At 42.2% G+C, this 18667-nt stretch overlaps 1 protein-coding gene across 1 annotated transcript in view; it reads right to left on the reverse strand.

Annotated features, from left to right (window-relative positions):
* LOC140200528 (protein Shroom1-like) overlaps positions 1–16826 on the reverse strand; it is a 76736-nt gene extending 59910 nt beyond the window's left edge. The window contains exon 1 of the mRNA XM_072263998.1: positions 16787–16826. The gene's annotated coding sequence lies outside the window, so the exon portion shown is untranslated. The remainder of the gene's footprint in view (positions 1–16786) is intronic.
* Between the last annotated feature and the right edge of the window lie 1841 nt (positions 16827–18667).

Below are 18667 nucleotides of genomic sequence, written 5' to 3' on the forward strand. Positions count from 1 at the left end.
ACACACAAATACATAAAGTAGTATTTCCTCCTCAATTTCACAGCTGGAAAAGGAGTTCAGCAAAGCTGTAAACAGCAGGGCATGGAAGAGAGAATTGTGTCTGAAGCTGATGACAATGGTGAGAGAGGAGTTGGAGGTGCTGACATCAGCACTGGGGGATGGGGGCTTCAAGCTTCAGACACCTGACTGACCGTGTCCAATGGAAAAGTGTTGTTACCCTGGGAGAAAGCTTTGTGGCACCAGCATAAGTACCAAGTGTACTGCCTGACACCTTTCACCCTTCAATACCAGACCACACAAGAACGGTTTTCTTCAATAAGTAATGAAGTAGGTTTGCTTCTGAGTTCACAGGTATTGAACATGACAGTTTATTTTTAGTAGGAGTATGTGTGCATCAGGTTATTTGACCTCAGTGTGCACATCTGCAGGCTTTTACTTATTTGGAGATACTGGCCTTCCAGCCCAATGACCTGTGTTGTCCAGGAACCCACCTATTTAAACCTAGTTGAATCACAAGATCCAGTCAGACGGGGCTCATCAGCTGTGGTTGGCAGCTGATCTAGGAGAAGGTAAACTCTGATCTCAAACTTCCACTGCCTGGCGGCAATACTCATTCATGGGGAAAGCTTTGGGAGTAAACCACGAGGAAAAATCAGGAGCTGGAGTCCCTAAGATATCCTACGTTGAGTTCAATGGTGATTGGCAACTCCTGCAATGCCACTGGTGCTGAACAGTATTGGTCTCTGCTGTTTCATTGGATTCATCAGCTGCGTGGAGAGAGGAAGCCTGCTGCATGGGAAACAGCTTGCTCTTCCTATCATACTGCCCTGGCTTGCATATCAATGACATAAGCAAGGTCAACCCCAACCAACGGAAGACCTATAAAGATCACAGGACAATCTAGAATGACCAATTAACCTACGAAGTGGAACTAGTACAAATGTGGGTGGAAACCGGAGCACCCGGAGGAAACCTGTGCGGTCACGGGGAGAACGTATAAACTTGCTACAGACAGCGCCGGAATTTAACTCTGAACTCTGACGCTTCAAGCTGTAATAGCGTCCTGCTGACCGCTATACGACCATGGCTTGCTTCTGCAGTGTGTGTGCCTATGTGTATTGTTCATAGAGGACACAGCTGATTCCCGGGAGCTCCAACCTGTGCAGAGGACCTGATCACCACAAGGTCCTTTTGTTTACAGAAGCAGGAAAGGGAATTGTTGCCTCAAGGTATCCAGTGAAAAACCAGAAATGCCCAACAAATTAGGTAGTCACAAATGAACGGAAGGACACAAACTTCCTGATATTTCTAGTTTTTGGGAACCATGCACCCAGAAAGGGATGATAAGAAAAAAAATGATTCTGGAGCAAGTATTGAAAGAGAGAAGGAAAATTAATAACATATATAAAACAAATGTAATGCCTGGCTCATATTTTTACTGTTATGCAGTATGTATTTCATTTTGGCAGTTCTGTAAGAACTGCTTGTCTTGGTTACTGTTGAAGATAAGGGATGATGTGGAATGTGTACCATCCAATTAGCGGAAGGTTTTCTTGGTGAGGGGCAATAAGGTTGGTCTTGGGTTTTCTTTTTGTTCGGCAGGAGACGAAGAGAGGAGAAGCTGGCGAGAACCGGTCGTAGCATACAATCCGGTGGGAGACCTGTTTGTTCCAGGTGGATTGCCAGCGACATTCGGAAGGTGGTGTGAGTGTTCACGCTGACGAGGGCCCAGCGTGTGAGTGACAGACAAGTTCAAGACGAGCTCTAACTTGTGTGCATTTGATCGTTTAATTAGAATGGTCCCTTTTCTTTTTGTAATTCTTTACTAACCCTTTAGTTAAGTTAAGATTCTAAATATAATTCCTTTAATCTTATGCAGTGTCATTTCATGGCACTAATTTGTAACAGGGTAGCGAATTCCACCGCATCCACACAAACCGGGGTTTGGGATGGGAGAGCGTCTCAACCTCACTAGTTTGGCAGGACCGGAAGTTGCCTTGCCTAGACTTGTGCAGCCTATAAACCACGGTGTATCACAAGTAAATTAGTTTTATAAAATAATTATTATAGCTCAAATCCATGTATCAGAAGTCAGAAGGAGCGGACTGCCCCAAACTACCACCTCAGCTGCCACCCCAGGAACCTCCTGCTCCAACTGCTGAACAGCCTGCAGTTCCAATGTTGTCCTCATCAGTCACCTCAGAACCCACAGACAATGTGGAAGCAAATTGTCCCCAAAACTGAGGAATTACCTCTATAGAATATGCTGGACAAAAACCACCCAGAGGTGATTCAAAAGATGCATTGAGTATATAAATATAGAAAGTATAAAATTAAAATATATTTACATGATTCATATCAGCAATGACAAAGTCTCATCACCCGCCATGTTGCTGAGCCCTTCTCAAAGTATAAACAAGTTAAAATTCCTTCCGAGCTTTTACCATGACAACATTGACCTTTAAAAATAAATTAAATGCAGCAAGTGGGTCCTTGTTAGTTTTTTTCAGAATCAGTTTGCTTTTATGTGTGATTTTATATTCAAAGAGCAGACTAAAACACATTTATATCTTAAATTAACAATGTCAAATCTGAAATATACTAAAGATTAGCTTTATTTGTATCAAAACTTTTTTCACCAAAGTTCACATTTCACAGTAAGGGAGCTTTAAACGAATCCTATCTGCAAATGGTCAATGCTCTTCAATTCAGAATAAGCCACGAGTTTTTGCGGAGAATATTATTTACCCTTACCTATAACGATGATGTGCAAGTTGATGCTGTAAAGGTCAGTATAAAATGCCTGCGAGCTACAGCCATAGCAAATTAAAGAATTCCAATCTGCAATCCTTACAAACCAGAGAAAGTTCTAATCATAGTTGTTCTGGCAACTGAACACTTAACATTGTGGAAAGAAGACTAAAAACTCACCAGAATCTAGAGCCAAGGACTGATACTAGCTAACAGAGAGTGCAGTGGTGGTGAGGCGAGTCTTTGAACATCCACAGAGAACGAGAATGTCATATTTCATTGCTGACATTGCTTATTTAACGAACAAAATAAGCCTTCAAAGTAGGACAGTCCTGTTACTGTGCAGCTGAAACTGGGGTGAAGTGCAGCCAAACAACATTGGCAAGTCAGATCATAAACACAACTCCACCAGCAAATATCCTCTACATCTAGAGTTTGGCCTCCAATAGAAGCAGAACAGGAAAAGTGAGATCACCTTTAATGCAAGACGGGAGGAGTTCTCTATCAAATTACTTCATTTCATTGGATATTCAAAAAGCAGACTAAAACACATTTATATCTTAAATTAACAACGTCAAATCTGAAATATACTAAAGATTAGCTTTATTTGTCACTTGTGCATCAAATCATACAGTTAGAAGTGCCGTTTGCATCAAACCATCAAATCAGCGAGGGTTGTGCTGGGGAACCCACAGTGATCGGCATGTTTCCGGCATCAACATAGCGTGCCCACAACACACTAACCTAACTCGTACGTCTTTGGAATGTGGGAGGAAACCAGAGCACCCGGAGGAAACCAGAGCACCCAGAGGAAACCCGCCTGGTCATGGGGAGACGTACAAACTCCTTACAGGTAGTGGTGGGAATTGAACCCGAACCTTACAGCAGGCGTGGCAAAGTGATTGCGTTAACTGCTATGCTGCCCCCACTCGAGTTTCATTGCAATACATGTTGACCGGCACAAATATGACATTTAGCTTGGTTATGTGCTCCAAGCCTCAAGCTATAACTAAACGTGATCTTTAACGGGATCACACAAAGCTTGATACCCTCTCACCAAAGGGGAGGACTGGTTTTACTCACATTTCACTCCAACCACCACCAAGGTGTTGCTGCTACCTTTTCCTGCTAGCTACCTTCCCTTATTTTATTCTACTATTTCCAACAATATTCTTATTAACCATTCCCTGTACAGTTATCATTTCCCTGGGTGCCTGCTTGCTAAGATTGAGCTCAATACTCCTGGATTAGTCATGGGGAAATCAGCCTGTAGTTCGAATGGTGATCAATTCTTCTCATCTCCTGCCCCGAACTATGGACACCTGGTGAGCACAAGATCAGGTTCAACCATGGCGGCCACAACCACAGCAAACAGATGCTGAAATCTGGAACGACAATCTGCTGGAGGAACTCAGCAGACTGAGCAGCAGCAATGAGGGGTGGGGGGGTGGGGGGTTGTGGGGGCAACAATTGTAACGTGTAGGGTTGAGAGCCTGCATCATGGTTAAGAACAGAGAGGGGAGATGGCCGGTATAATAGAAGGACGGAGACGGGGGCCAGTGGGTGGTGGGCTGATGAGGGAAGGATGACGGGCAGATCGAGGACAGTAGGGGAGGGGGCGGAGTGGAGCTGGATGAACAACAGGAGGAGCCCGGTTGGGGTACGGGAGAGTGATATTGCTGGAGGGGGTGATAAGCAGAGACACAATAGTTAACAGTGCTGGAATCTGATAGGCAAGGTGACATTGGGAACCACTGGGGGAGAGGTGAAGGATGGATGCTACAAGAACCAAGTTGGGAGACATGGGGGGTGAATTGTATGGATAGAAAGTGGATGGAACCAGGAGGTGAAGGGGTATAAGAAAGGGTGGTGAGGGGTAGGTACAAGATATGAAACAGAAATTGAAAGACTGAAGGGAGAGAGGGTTATCTGAAATTGGAATATTCAAAACTTCATACCATTGGGTTGAAGACTATTCAGGTGGAACATGAGGCATTGTTCCTCTAGTTTGTATTGGGATTCAGCCTGGCAGTGGAGAAGGCTGAGGATGGACAGATCCATGTGGGATTGGGAGGGGGAAATTGAAATGACATGCAGTGGTGAGCTTGGGCTGGCATTGCAAAATAGCCTGCAAACTCTCCCTCCCTAATTTCACACAAGGTGACTAGCCAATTGGGAACGACAGAGATATTAATCAATACAGTAAAACTCTGATACTCCAGCAGTTCCTGCACTTGGGTGGTGTTAGACTAACGTATTGCACTGTGATAAGCACAACAGTTTTCAGAACAGGTGACACAGGTTCAATTCCCACACGGAATTTGTATGTTCTCCCCGTGACAGCGTGGGTTTCCTCTTTCTCCCACAGTCAAAAACATACAGTTAGTAGGTTGATTAGTCATTGTAAATTGCCCCGTGATTAGGCTAGGATGAAGTTGGGAGATTGCTGGATGGCGAGGCTCAGAGAGTCGGAAAGGCTTATTCCACGTTATATCTCGATAGATAAATATTGTTCAGACCATGGATCATTATTTCTATTACTATCCCCAAGGCATTTTAAATTCACTTTTTATTAGGACAGTAAAATTGACATTGAACTGGGTGAGTTTAGAGGAGGCGTACGGAACAGGACCCTGGTGAGTTTACCAGTGTTGGAAAGGAGGTCCTGATGAATTTATCAGGAGTGGCAGGAACAGAGCACTGGGTGAATTGTTCGTGAGCAAAAGGAAACATCAACAGTGTACCAGATGCCAATACATCAGGATTTCTGAACAACTGAACTGCAGCGTATCAGAATTTTACTCCACTAATTAAACTCCATTCTGGTGTGGAAAAAAAATACGTCCTGCAGGGAAAAACAAGCCTGAAGTTTCTCTTTGCCCAAGAGAGCTACGGGAGTATGTTTACCAGACAAAGAACGGTGACTCAAGAAGGTTACTTTGTCCTTTTCTCAAGGGCAAGTTCCATAATTGATGGGCTTGCAACTGACACCACATCCTGTAAAATGAATAGAAAATACTAACAAACAAAAACGTAATCAAGTTACATCGCTTGACAGATCATGTGATTAGACAGTGTAATACATTTATAGCTTTAACCTATGGTTATTTCAACATTTGTGCGAATCCAATTGGAAGCTTGAAGCCTATAGATTCACTTTCACGGACTCTACAACTCATGTTCTCAGTGTTATTAATTTACTTTCTTTCTTATTGTTTGCATGACTTGTCTTCTTTTGCACATTGGTTGTGTGTCTGTCTTTGTTATTTACAGTTTTGTTTTCAGAAATCCTAATGTATTTCTTTCTTCCTGTAAATGCCTGCAAGAAAATGAACCTCAAGGTGACATATACATACTTCGATAATAAATCTACTTTGAACAAAACGCAAGCATCCATTCAGAAAAGGCGCAAAGAATAAACGCGGCAATATCCTCATCCTGACAATAGCTGACACTGATGTCTTGCTTTCATTGAGAGCCATGATCCTCACAGCTGAACATGGAAGAAAAATAGGCTGAACAATTTGTGAAGGGCAAGAGTTACAGAAGAAAAAATATAAAGGCCAACATACAGAAAGAAAATTCTAGTTCCCCTCCTAGATCAAAGCTCACGAAGAGTTAATTGAAAACCTGCCCTTTGTTATCCTAATTTGCTTGGTATTTTAATACTTTCAAATGCTTTTTAACACTGGATGAACTCAGTACCGTATGTGCCAAGGGAAAAGGGTTATATTCTATTCTATTCGAAGGCAATCTCAGTAAAATGATGCCATTGTTTTACTAAAGCTGCTATGGGCTAAGTAGTTGGATGGAATGTTGTCTCTAGTGTATAATAAATGACTTGGCAACTGTATAACACATGGCTCCAGGGACAATTCGAACATTCCAACAGTGCAAGCCACGTTGTCATTGTAATCCTTTTTGTTGCAATCAGGAAATAAATTAAAGTATGGCATGGGTTTGGAAAGACACTCTTGAAAACAGATGCAAGCAGAATTGAAAATTACCATCTTTTCATGACTTGAATCCACTTGCTTCTATTTAGTTTTTTTTATTAAGGGTACAAAGCTTTATCTGAGAAGTTTACACATCCTACTTATTTGCTGATATTATTCTGCGTGATTTTAATTTGCTGAAGCTACACATATTTTTCTTCAATGGAAATAGACAGAATTTTTATTTTTTGTTATTTAGAGATACAGCATGGTAACAAGCCCTGGTGGCCCAATCAGCCCACACTGTCCATTTACATCCAGATGAACAATTAGCTTACTCACCCATATGCCTTTTGAATGTGGGAGGAGACCAGAACTCCTGAAATAAACCTACATGGTCACAGGGAGAACTTAAAAACTCCTCACAGACAGTGGCAGAATTGAACCCAGGTAATGATGCTGTAATAGCATTACACTAACCACTATGCTCCCATGTCTTGCAAAAAAAATAACATCAATGCGTCTAAAATTCTGGGTAAGCAGAGAGATGGATTTATGTTACAGTCATTGGCTCCTTCTTAGTCATCATTGTCCCTGCTTATAGCTATAGCTTGATTTTTTTTTTAGGTAAACTCCCTACACTCCCAACATCTACAAACAAATCATGGTAAGGTTCTTCATGCAACCAGCTTGCTTTGGGCCTTAGATCAAGAATCTCAGGACCCAAGTCATGCCAAAATCAATCTACTTTGATTTGCTGGGATCTTGTGTCCCTCCATTCAGAATCAGAATCCTTTATTATCGCCAAGTATGTTGACACATACAGGGAATTTGATGCCGGTTTCCCTGAGCTCTCACTGTACAGAATCAAAAAGCAAACAAAACAATAGTGCAAATAATCATGAACTATATACAATGAGGTATACCTGTGTATGTACAGGTGGACTTGGTTTATAATAGACTAACATTCAAGTGTTCATAAGACTGATGGCATACGGAAAGAAACTGTTCTTGTACCTATTTGTCCTGGCATACAGTGATCTGAAGTGCCTACCAGAAGGAAGGAGTTGGAACAGGTGATGTCCAGGGTGTGATAGATCTACAATGATGCTGCTTGCTCGCTTCCTGACTCTAGATGCATATAAGTCCTGGATCGAGGGCAGCTTCACACCAGTAATCCTTTCCCCAGCCTGAAGCATAGTGCAGAATCACCAGTATGAGAGCAGGGTGTAAAAAGTAAAGTCAAAGGTTTGCAATCTCTTGAGTTTAGAAAGCTGCCAGGTAATTGAATAGATTATGAAGATAGGTTGAGTGAGCTCAGGCTCTTTGAAGCAAAGGAGGATGAGAAGTGACTTGACAGAGCTGTACAAGATGATAAGAGGCACAGACTGAGTGCATAACCAGAGATTTTCTCCCAGGGCAGTAATAGCTAACACCAGAGCATATAATTTTCTGTTAATTGGAGGAATGTATGGGGGGGTGATGTCAGAAATAAGGTTTATTATAAAAAAAACAGTGAGTGGTGAATGTATGGACCACCCTACCAGGGTTGGTGGTAGGGGGAAATACATTAAGGGCATTTAAGAAACTCTTAGACGGGCACCTAGATGAAAAAAAATGGGGGTCTATGTAGATGGGAAGGGCTTGATTGATCTTAGAGTAGGTTAAAAGGTTGGCACAACTTCAAAAGGTAAGTACTGAGCTGTAGTGTTCTATGTTCTGTGCATCTAAAATGAATTCAGCAACTAGGATAAATACTGAAATCATTCATCCGATAAAAGAATCTACAAAAAGGTATAACCTTAAAATTAGAGCTGGGCCAGTAAAGAGTGAAAGCATGTAACTCTGAAACTGAAGAAGAGAAGATGGCGGCGCGACACAGCGCACAGTGGTCACTCCGGAATGAATATCTGTTATCTGTCAAGTAGGGTGCCGTGCACAATCCTGCTTTGATGGAGACAGACGTGAGAAAAACGGAGGAACATCTGGTGAAACTTCTGAAATGCCTGTTTCGCTGCCGCTGCTACTGTGTGATCCAGAATCTCCAGAAGGAAGGCCCTGAATCCTTGGCTTTGCCTGTTGCTTGGCGGCCAGGGCAGGGTTGAAGCTCTATGGTGCTCGGTGCTCTGTGTCGGAGGGCTGATCGGAGGCTCGAAGTTTTCGGACAGACTCAGAGTCGACTGTGGTCAGGTGCTTCCAGGGTGCTGTATCGGCAAGTTTGCGGTGCTGGAGATTCATGGCAGGGAGAGTTTTTCTTCCTTCTACCGTCAGTGTGAGATGATGGGGCTATCGGGACTTTGAGATGTTTTTTTACCGTGCCCATGGTCTACTCTTCATCAAATTACGGTATTGCTTTGCACTGTTGTAACTATATGCTATAATTATGTGGTTTTGTCAGTTTTAGTCTTGGTCTGTCTTGTGTTTCTGTGATATCATACTAGAGGAACATTGTATAATTTCTTTATGTATGCATTACTAAATGACAATAAACGAGGACTGAGTGTCCTCATAATCTAACTCAATTTTCCCCAAAATAAACTGAGTGTGTACAGAACTGAAATTTGAAAGTTTGCTGGGGCACAACTTTTGTTTGCTGGGAGGGCCAGACTGACAGTCCAGTTCGCTCACACCATTCATGGAAGCAAATCTCACAGCATTACCATATGGCCACGTGCAATGCTGGACCTCCAGTACAATGGTCAACTCTGGAAACAATCTAAGCAATCGACTCTGTACATGGGTAAAAAATGTTAGCCTGGCCTACAGTACTCACACCCCCCAAAAAATAGCAAAAAGCAACTTGTGTAACCATCTAGCAAATGATCTCGTCTTATGTGACCTAGCCTAGAAAGTGTTTGTCTAGCTTACATCCAAGTATGCAGAAATATCATAGAATGTGTGCTCTTGATGGAAATTTACATTGAACGGTTCCACAATAACATTTATAATTACTAAGTCCTGAATTTTGAGTGTGACCATAATGAGTGATATAGTTTTCCATCCTGTCCAGCCCCTCTCATACACTAAATTAATCAAAATGTAAAATGAGGGGAAATACTGGAAATCCCAGGAAAAGATGCAGCTTTTGTGCAGGGAGAAAGGGAGGAATTATTGTTGCAAGTCAATGGTAACAGAACGGGAGGAACTAGAAAGGGTCTCTGAAATGTCTGGAAGCCTGTGAAATTAAGTAACATCCACAGAGCAAGAGACAGCAGATAATCTCCAAGTTGTTTATCTCCTGCTTACCCCAACCCACCATCCTCTCCGATATTTCCCAACCCCTCAAATACCCTCAGCACTTTATCTCTTTATATCAGATCTGGCCAATTATGGCACAAACTGTAAGGGCTGATTATTTGAAATACGTATGTAGTTTAACAATTAAGTCCCAACATAAACTCCAGGAATCAAACCTGAACATCTGACTTGGCACACTACAATTCTCTGAACTGTACCTGAAGGCAATGTGGAACACCTCTGTGTTGACTTAATGCCTGAGAGATCTATCAACTGTAAAGCTGAAGTGAGAAGGGTATATACTTCAATTTATCCCCTAATCCCTGGCTCATTTCAGGACAGGTGAGAGGATTACTGGGCGACACCACAAGTTCTGCTGGATAGGCTACCCTAAAGCTTGGTTGTGTTTATGGATGCAAACAGCAGCCACAGTGATCTTTCTGTGCTATAGGTGGACCTTACCAACATAAAATCAAACAGATGCTGATTTTAGTTTTCCTCAAGAAGAACAAAAGCTCGTAAAGATCCAGGTAAACTCTGCCTTGACATTTCAATTTCACTTTCCCTGCTGTGTGGTGTACTTAATGCAGGCACCCAATGTTATTATAACCATAATAACCATAACTGTATTATCTCAGGGAGATCCACTGCAGAACAATGGCAGGCCAGGAACCTCCACCTTGTCGCCACATTTCATTATCAATTTTTGAATGTTACCATTTTAAAAGAACTGTAACTGTGTAATTTAGTTATTTCAGAATTCTCAAATCCCATGGCTCAACTCCACCTCAGGAGCGGAAGCATTAGTTACCAAAATCCAAAAAAATTGTACCATCTCATTTGGCTTTGAACTAAATATTTTTTTTCAACAAATCCATCAATTCCTGAAACATTTGATCACTGGATTTCTTTTGGTGCAGAAGGCTTCTAATTAAACTTTTAGCAGGGGCCCCACAATACTGATCGCTTCAAGGTCATATCTTCTTTTCAATGATATTTTCAGCAAAGCAGGAAATGTTACATTCAAGCCTTTCTTTTATCATGGCCACTGTCTCTTATCTCGTTCTACTTGCTCATACGGTTATTAGATATCTCTTCCATTCAATTTAATTTTGGTTTGGTTAAATATGCTCCCTGGTCCTGCCTAATGCGTACATTCATCCTAGTTTAGACAGAATTTGCCGCATCCCTGATTTGTGACCTTTCGAACAAACAGATGGAGATCCAGGTTTACCTGTTGTCAGTTTTGTTTATTTGTTAAAGCCTGATAATCCTACACACATTTGCCAACCATAACCGTAGCAACGGAAAAATGGCACCTGCAAAAGATCAAACAGCACAGCAGGGTAATCTGCAATGCCTCTGGGGGTCATTATGTTCAAATCAGAAATAACATTACTACACTTCAGATCTTCATTACTTTCTCCAATCCTGTTTGTTTTTAAGTAAGCTTTCCTTATACTGTCACTCCATTTATTTCTCTTACTCCACAGTGAAAACAAAGTATATAATGTCTGAACACAAGAGATTCTGCAGATACTGGACATCCAGAGAAACACACACAAGATGCATTTAAGGAAAGAGATAAACGGCTGACATTTCAGACTGACGTCCTTCACCAGGATTGGAAAGGAATGTGGAAGAAGCATGAATAAGAAGGTGGGATGGGGAGGTGAATGAGTACAGGCGAGAAGGTGATAGGTGAAGCCACAAACATGAGATAAACTGCAGATGCTGGAAATCCAAGCAACACACATAAAATGCTGGAGGAACTCAGCAGGCCAGGCAGAATCTATGAAAAAGGGTACAGTTGATGTTTCAGGACTGCTATAAAAAAGATGAGATCAGTGTAAGAAGGTGGGGGAGGGAAGGACGAAGTACAAGGTGGTAGGTGATAGGTGAAACCAGAGGTAGGGGAAGGGAGCAGTAAATAGCTGGGAAATTGATTGGTGAAAGAGATACAGGGAGGGAGAAGGGGGAATTCGATAGGAGAGGACAGAAGACAATGGAAAAACAGAAGAAACAGAAGGAGGAGGAGCACCAGAGGGAAGTAATGGGCAGGTAAGGAGATGAGCTGAGAGAGGGAGATGGAAATGGGGAATGGTGAACAGGGGGGAATTACAGAAAGTTTGAGAAATCGATGAAGCCAGGTGAGCTGTTTATTTAACATCTGATTGTTTTTCTCTCTATTCACCATCTATCTTACAGGAGATATCTCCACAGAGAGGGGAGGAGAAGATGGCGGCACAACACAGCGCACGTGGCCGCTCCGAAATGACATCGCTATTTGTTAAGTAGGTACCGTGCACAATCCTGATTTGATGGAGACAGACATGAGAAGCACGGAGGAACATCTGGAGAAACTTCTGAAATGCCTGCTTCGCTGCCGCTGCTACTGTGCGATCGAGAATCTCCAGAGGGGGGGCCCCAAATACTTGACTTTGCCTATTGCCTGTTGCCGAGGCCGGGGTCGAAGCGCTCAGCAGAGATGGTGCTTGGTGCTCAGTGTCAGAGGGCTGGTCGGAGGCTCGAAGTTTTCGGACAGACTCAAGAGTCTGCTGCGGTTGGGTGCTTCCAGGGTGCTGCATCGGAAATTTTGTGGTGCTGGAGGTTCATGGCAGGGAGAGTTTCTCCCTTCTACCGTCTGCGTGATACGATGGGACTTTTGAGAGACTTTGACACTTTTTTTTACTGTGTCCATGGTCTGTTCTTTATCAAATTACGGTATTGCTTTGCACTGTTGTAACTATACATTATAATTATGTGGTTTTTGTCAGTTTTTCGGTCTTGGTTTGTCTTGTGTTTCTGTGATATCACACCGGAGGAACATTGTATCATTTCTTAATGCATGCATTACTAAATGACAATAAAAGAGGACTGCATGTCTTCATAATCTAATCTAATCTATCTTTTACTGGCCTTCAGTCTTCATGTCTGTTGCTGTAAACTTAACTATCCAACCTGATTTTTTAAAAAAATTCTCATTTTAAGCCTCATTGTTTTATGCCCATTTCTTGTTTTTACTTATTGCTCTCCATAGTCCTTGTATTTTCATCATTCTTTGCCTCTTCTCTAATGATAGTGCTCTTAAATCGAAAGGAATAGCAGTAGCAGTGCAATCACTTGAGTTGAGTATAATGTTCTCCAAAGGGTTTATTCCCTTACTGGAGAATGCCAGCGCACGACTGTGTTTAACATGGGGAGGCTAATATACCATCAGCCACCACACGGTCCTCGACACACTAGGATCAGGGTCCAATGACATGGAGTGCAAGGTGACTGGGGGTCCTTCACTGTTGCAGCTTCCTCCACCTTCACCGCTATTGTGATATGTCATCATCTTCTGCCAGATCCATTACTGAGGTTCTGGCAAGTCCAAGGGAATTATGAGAGGATCCATTTTCTTAAGGATATGGGTTCCCTAAACCTGCTCCATTACTCAATATATTGGCTGATGCGATGCATCATCCATTTTCCTGGCTAATCCTCTCTATTCGGATACAATAGCATCTTTTAAGAGCCTCTTAAATAGGTACATGGAGCTTAGGAAAATAGAGAGCTAAGTGCTAGGGAAATTCTAGGCAGTTTCCAGAATAGGTTACATGTTCGGCACAACATTGTGGGCTGAAGGGCCTGTACTGTGCTGTAGATTTCTATGTTCTATGTTCTATTCCTCATTGATCTCATTCTTGGATTTACTCTGTGCACCCGTAACACTTTGACGTACAGAATGCTAAAGACAAACAAATCCTCATATAATTTCTCCCTGTCTCAGCTGTAAATGGTGAACTCCTCATGTTCCAGGCTTTCTAAGTAAAGGAAACAATCCCATCCTCCAATCTGTCAATCTTTCGCAAACAGATCAGTCAGATTGTGGCAACATCAAACTGAAGTTCCAAAAGATAATAAAAACAGAAGATGCTAGAAATATGCGTTACTAGGTTAATTGGTTACATGGGTGTAACTGGGCAGCGTGAACTCATTGTGCCACAAGGGCCTGATACCGTGCTGTAGCTCTAAATAAAAATAAATAAATAACAGCATATTAAAATAATTAGTTGGATGTGGCCTGTCTGAGGAACTGAAATAATGAAAGTTCATTCGTTATTTTCTTTCTGCCAGAAACAATGGCAGAAAGAGAAAACATAACACCATACAAAACTATCTGTAAATTAAAAGCAGAATATGCATCAGTGGTTTCTAACTGGAACAGAGAATCAGCATAGGCTCTTTGGAAGAAATGATAGCCAAACCCTCATTCCACTTGAAGCACTTGAGCCGAAGTTCATGAGGGAATAATCCACTTGAGTGAAGGAATTGAAATGGCTATCAATGTTTGCTTTTACCAGCGAGTCTGGTTGTGCCGTAAATGGTGTAGAACTGCAGATGGAAACCGAGTCACAAAGGGCCATTGACAGATTAAATGACTGTGCAAAACTACAACCGATGTAATTTTGAGGAAATGTGAGGTCTACTTTAAAAAATACATTCTCCAAAAGGAAGGAAGCAAGGACTTTGAAGGAACTGAGCAATTTAAAGATCCAAGCACAAAAAGGTTGGAGAAAAAGATACAAGTGATCAACTTAAAACATGATAAGGACACATTTTATCAACAACATTGAAATATAAATGGATAGCAGTTATTTTTATTTTAAAACTTTGGTCACATCCCAGCATATGGGACTTTGAGCAGGTGCAGTATTCACTCAAGATGATAGCGGGGTCGAAAGGGTTAAATAATAAGGACGGGTTACAAAGGCTAGATTTATATTCCCTTGAATACAAGAGATTAAGGCATGGTCTAATGAATCATTTAAGATGATTGGAATGATAAGTCATTCCCTCTGATGAGGAGGGTAAAGTAAAACCAAGAAAACCCCAGATGCTGGAAAACTAAACTAGAAAATGCTGGAAATATTCAAAGGGTCAAGCTGCATCTGTGTGAAGAGAAATAGAGCTGACGTTTTATGTTGAAGACCTGCTTAGCTTGCAGAATTTCTGCTTACTGTGATGTCAGTAGATACCCCTGCACACAATGCAATGCAGATCTGCAGCCTTCTACCTAGAAATTATACAAAGGCTTGGTTGATTGTTTTTTAATTAGGCAAGATTTTATACCTTATGGTGACCTGAGTTAAGATACGGATCAAATCATGGTCTAATTGAACGCCTCTATTCTTGCCACACAGTACAAAGTACTAAGTTTTATGTGGGATCTGATGACCTCATTTACACTTTCCTCTCAGGTAGTCATAAAACCCTAAGTTGGCTTTGAAAATGTAGCAGAGTGTTGGCATGTTCAAATCATGTGCTTCATTGCTTCTTGTGGGAGCTTGCTGTGTACATGGTGACTGCAGTATTTCCCACATTTAGATAGGAATAAAACCCAGTGAGTCAAGCGATGTTCCAAGACACTAAAGGTGTTTTCCCTATGTTAGGCAAGCATCAGACCAGAGGACATAGGGGCAGAATGATGCCATTGGGCCTATTGCAAATTCTCTGCCATTTAACCATGGCTGATTTATTTTCACTCTCAACCTCATGCTGCCTCACTCTATGCTATGGAGACTGCACTGCGACAGACAAGAAGGCTCCACAATGGGTAGTCAAAACCACCCAACATATCACCAGCACCAGCCTACCCGCCAACCCACCATCAAGGACGAATATACAGAAGGGGCTGGAAAAGGACCAGTAACATCATGAAGGATCACACCCACCCTGCTCCTGGACTATCTGACCCACTCCCATCAGGGCAGAGGCTAGCAGCATCCACACCAGGACCACAAACTCAAACAGTTACTTTCCCAGAGCAGTCAGGCTGATCAACACGTCCAACCACTAACCCACCCCCCTCCACAGCCCCAACCACCACTACTTAGTTAATTTCCTGTCAGAGTCACCTTATGCAAAGTATCCTGTGCGTCAATTCTCTTTGTGGACAAGCTATCTTATGAACCTTCTGTTTTTATTATTCTTTATTTTAATTGTTTTTTTGTGCTGCATCGGATCCACAGTAACAACTATTTTGTTCTCCTTTACACTTTTGTACTGGAAATGACATTAAACAATCTTAAATTCTCCTGCCTCCACCCCGTGACCTTTGACACCCCGACTAATCAAGAACCTATCAGCATCCGCTTTAAAAATACCCAATGACCTGACCGTCTGTGGCTATGAATCCCACAGGGTCACCACCCAAGGCTAAAGAAATGCCTCTTCATCTCTGTTCCAAAAGGATGTCCTTCCATTCGGTGGCTGTTTCTTCCGGCCCTAGACTCACCCACTATTGTAAACAGCCTCTCCATGTCCACTGTATCTAGGTATTAAAATATTACATAGGTTTCCAACAACTAAGATTCACAAAATTGCTTCAATGCTTGTGAGACCAGCGAAAAGCAAGCAACCAAAATCATCGGTATTGCATGTAAAACCTGTCCTTTCACCCAAATAACTCTTGCAACAAAATACATGATGTCCCAATCTGAGGAGGAGAGGAAATGCTGAGAATGCCCAGATCAGTTCTCTGGAAAGTTATCTCACTTTCTCATTCCACTTGCTGAGTTTTTCCAGCAACCTGTGTCTCTTCCCCCACAGGTAACAACACACTGTCGAACAACATCGCCACGGCCAAGGAACCACATAGGGCACAGCCACTGACTATATAGTCACTGCCGACTCACCGGCTCCTTCTACTCCGGCTTAGATTTGTCCAGGGTCTGCCCTGCAAGCAGAAAACCAAGGTTATTCCGCATTCCTCTGCGGAAAATTCAGCCGCAATTCACTGAAACCATGAAACCTGACCACCGGACAAAGAGATATAAAGCTGCCATATCTTTTAACGAGATGTTTGGTTTACTCACGTATACCAGCTTGTCGGGAAGGTCCACGCGAAAGGAGAAGTCTATTCGACAATGAAAGCGGAAGAAACCGACGATCGTTCTACAGAGTGTCCGGTTAATGATTCACCGGGCGAGAATAATAAGATCTTTAACATCGGCGATGCGTGTTGAAAGTATGCAGAATTCACTTGGACCCATCCTGCACCTAAATGAAAATTACCTTCTAGGGAAAGGACCGGGTCTTCACATCATACGTGTACTGTGCTGCGCTACTGCACACTGGCGTCGTCTCAATACCATTACAGGTGTCCGGTGCAAAGGTAACTTGATAAGTCCTTCTTGACGCCCGTTTGTCTTCTCTTTATGGAGGTTATAAAACAATGAAAAATCTTTAAGAAAATTCTGCATCAAATTGTTTCGAGGAATCTCGGATCAAACTGGCACTTTTTGCAAGAATCAAGAACACTTGCTCGGCTTTATGCCGACTCCAATTTCCCATCCCGTCCCAGCTCCAAGCCTCGACTTCCTTAGTGTTAACTAGCTTTTGATTCAACCCTGTACGGAATAAGCTCTGCATTCAAAAGTAGGGAGCCGCACGCTGTGCAAACAACAATTTCTCCTCATCTGAACGGCCCCTGTACCTCAGGCTGTGAGCTCCAGCTGAGGGAAGCAGCTTCTCACTCCAGACCAAGGCTGCCCAACCTTTTTGAGAGGGTGTGTCAAAATTTACTATAATCTTCTTTTCTGTAAAAACATCGCGTGCCATGGTAAATTTGAGCAGAGTTTATAATTGATTGATGAATTAGTAACAACAATATGGACTTCCTCCAAGGAAAGAGGATGAGTCCCGGTCCTTAGTTATGTGTACTCATTGTGTTAATAACAGTGTAACAGAAACGGACTGAAATAGATAACAAGGCCCTCCTGTTTATTCATTTCATTGATGCTGCCTGACCTGCTGAGTTCCTTCCAACACTTGGTGTGTGATGCTCTGAAATAAATAAAAAATTTTAGAAAACCTGTTCAAATTATTATTCTTTTAAAAAGACAATTGAAAAATAATTTCATTTTAAATAGTATTGTTATTGTACCTCATATATAACATAAGAAATGTGAATGTGAAATTATACGCTTTGTTGCATGTTCATAAAAGGAAAACAGACACACATTACGCTTGGTGAGACTTTTGTTGCTGCAGTGATGATGTCAAATATTTTATATCTGGTTTGTACTGTATTTGGTTGTTTTGAGAACTATACACACAGCAGTAGATTCATCAATAAGTCTGCTCCTCAAATTTTACGGCAAGGTGGAGGTACGTCTCCACCTGAGGAGGTGTAAGGAGCTCCTTCCCTCCCTCAGCCTGCAGGTCACCCTAGGCAAGATGTAACACCAGCTCAGCCCCCACCTTCCCCCCCCCCCCACCCGACCAGGTTCACATGAAGCCATGGGAATTGGTGGTGGATGGTCGTATGAACGGCTGGTGTATATCACAAGTCCTGGTTATGTGACCACTGATGCCAGTCAGACAATCTCTGAAGAGTATTGATAATGGCTGGAATCAGCTGTTTTGTAAAGACACTGCCCAGAAAAAGGCAAAGGCAAGGCACTTATGTAGAAAAATATGCCTAGAACAATCAGGATCCTTGACCAGGATCGCCCGTGTCATACGGCACGGCACGTAATGATGATGACTCCTAAAATTAGACTTGACAAGTTCATCACTGAAAGCAATGACTCACATGAATTGCCATTGCAATATTTTTTCAGAGTTTAAAGTTTCAGGAATGGAATTAGAGTTTCAGAACCTTATATTGACTGCTTTGATCCAGTCACTAACCAATCTCTTTCAATATTTTCTAGTTCAGCTCTTAAGTCAACAAATGTTTGTCTCCAAACTGA

Source organism: Mobula birostris, chromosome 7 (assembly GCF_030028105.1).
Source record: "Mobula birostris isolate sMobBir1 chromosome 7, sMobBir1.hap1, whole genome shotgun sequence".
Lineage (NCBI taxonomy): Eukaryota > Metazoa > Chordata > Chondrichthyes > Myliobatiformes > Myliobatidae > Mobula > Mobula birostris.